We start from the raw sequence: 2,584 nt of genomic DNA, 5'->3' as shown, positions 1-2,584 counted from the left end.
TTATAGGAATCATTCCTATAGTATTATGGGAATCATTCTCAAAATAAAATACAATAAAGATAAAATCTTCGTGCTGAGTGAGTTCGAAATGATTCCTAAAATATATACACGGAAAAAAAAAAATTTGGCAGCCACATGATTTTCATGTTGTAGGCAATAATAGTTAAAACAACAATAATAATTAAATAATAATAATAATCATAATAATAATAATCATAATAGTAATAATCTATATTATTAAGAGAATAAGGAAAATTTTGTGGCCAGTGTATTATGTGATAAAATGGGTTTTTGCTTGGAGTTGTGCCTTTTCAAGGTTTCATATCATTCTCACTAATAGTCAATTTATTATAATAAGAATTTAGGCTGCATTCGAAAACGCTCTGTGTCTAGATACATTATGAAGAAATGACCTTGTATCTGGTAAACTATTGACATTTTTGAAAATATAAGCTCATCCCGATGTTACACTCATCAAGAGCTTTCATTTGAGTACCCACAAATTCATGTCAAGTCCTTTGCAATGACACTAAATTTCACTAAAAAATCGATTTCATCATGTGACTATCCAGGAGACAAAATTGTTTTTATTCTCTTAATAATAAAAATTATTATTATTATTATTATGTTATTAAATGCTCAGGGGGGTTGTCCCCGGAGTCCGATTCTCCGAGGGCCCAGCCTGAGCTCCATCCATTACTGCTGGACCACTCCGCACAACAAGGCGGTTAGTGATCACAGCAGGCCAAAGTCATTTTCCTAAGTAGACGGAGGGAACCTAGTATGACAGCCTTCTGCATCCTGACTGCCAAGAATTCAGCTTTTGATGAGCAAGCTGGAACTCTGGCAAGTGAGGATACAAAAGACTGTTTCATCCCTCCGAGGACGCCAACAATCAGGACGACGAGCTTGACACGGTAACCTGGGTAAAGTTTGCCAATTTCAAACAGGAGATCCTGATATATTTGTCTTTTGTGCTCTTCTTTGGCTGAGATGTTGTATTCAGCCGGGGCCGAGAACTCAATGACATAAATGTCACGAGTAGCCTTGTCGAAGAGCACAATATCAGGTTTGTTGTGATCTATCCGCCGAGTTGTTGCAAACGGCATGTTCCAATAAATTTTGCAACTGTCATTCTCAACAACCTGGGGAATATCTCCTGGCAGATAAGGCAGCACCGGTGTCACGTCAATACCGCAGCGGTGACGAAGATAGTAGTACAGTACTCTCAGGGCAGCATTGTGACGCTGGATGTATGCACCTCTCGCCAGCACAGGACATGCTGACAAAATGTGCATAAGCGTCTCCGGATGTTGTTTACACGCCCTGCAGGTCGTGTCCGGGAGCCGCACCTGGAGCACCTTGCTACGGTACTCTAGAGTGTTAATGACACCATCTTGGCAAGCAAATATGAACCCTTCAGTCTCGGACATCAGGCCAGCTGACTTTAAGAAGGAAAACGTCAGCTGGGTGGACAAGCCATGATCACGCACGTGTTTGAAGAACACGCTGTGCATAGACTTGTCCATCAGTTTGCCTAGGAGTAGTTTTTCCTCGGCGTTCCTGATGACGCTCTTGAATTCCTCCTTTCGGAGTTCCATAAGAGCGTTTATTTCTCCAAGACCAAGGGTTCTTGCCGCATATATTGCTGCCTTATATAAGAACGACCCCTCATGCGCATTCTCATGTTTATGAACAATTTGCATAAGAAAGTCATCCTCATCTGCAGTGAAATTGACAACTTCGTGTGTTAAACCCAGGACTAAACGATCGTGAAGCCGCTCCAAGCTCTGCAAACCTCTCCCACCGATTGACCGGGAGAGGTATAATCTGGCGACTGATGAATTGGGGTGCATGCTCCGGTTCATGTTGATAGTCTTACGGGTTCTGATGTCGAGATCTCGCAGATCCTTTCGGGCCCATTTTAAGATACCGAAAGAGTATAGTAAGACTGGGACAGCGAGCGTGTTAGTAGCGGAGACTTTATTTTTGCCGGAAAGTTCGGAGGACCAAATTTTCCGGAGTCTCCTAACATACTCGCTACGGAGAGTTGCTTGGACTTCGGAGACCGCATGCATGCGGTGCTCTTCCATCCCTAGATATCTATACAACTCTCCGGCGTCTAATTGTCTTAAAACGCTCCCATCTACCAACTCGACATCATCACCCGTAACAGAGCACTTACCCCTCGCCAGATGTACGACCGCACACTTGTCCAACCCAAAAGACATTCCAACATCCCGCGTGTACTCTGCTACGATGTTAAGAGCCGCCTGTAGATGATCTTCATCAGCACTATACAGCTTCAGGTCATCCATATAAAGCAGATGGGTAATCGAGTATTTTCGATCACCCGGAGGCCCCACTGAGTACCCACGAGTTTTACGGAGAGCAACAGATATAGGCAGCAGTGAGATGCAAAACAGCAGAGGGCTTAAGGAATCACCTTGGAAGACCCCTCGTTTGTACTCTACAACTCCGGTTATGTGCAATGCGTTTCCACTTCCAATGTGAAAACGCGTTCGCCAAAGCTGCATTGTACGCCGAATGCATTCCACTATTTCAGGATTGACCCCCAGGCATT

Source organism: Cotesia glomerata, linkage group LG7 (assembly GCF_020080835.1).
Source record: "Cotesia glomerata isolate CgM1 linkage group LG7, MPM_Cglom_v2.3, whole genome shotgun sequence".
NCBI classification, from domain to species: domain Eukaryota; kingdom Metazoa; phylum Arthropoda; class Insecta; order Hymenoptera; family Braconidae; genus Cotesia; species Cotesia glomerata.
The sequence above is the reverse complement of the archived record's forward strand: the minus strand, read 5'-3'. Positions refer to the sequence as shown.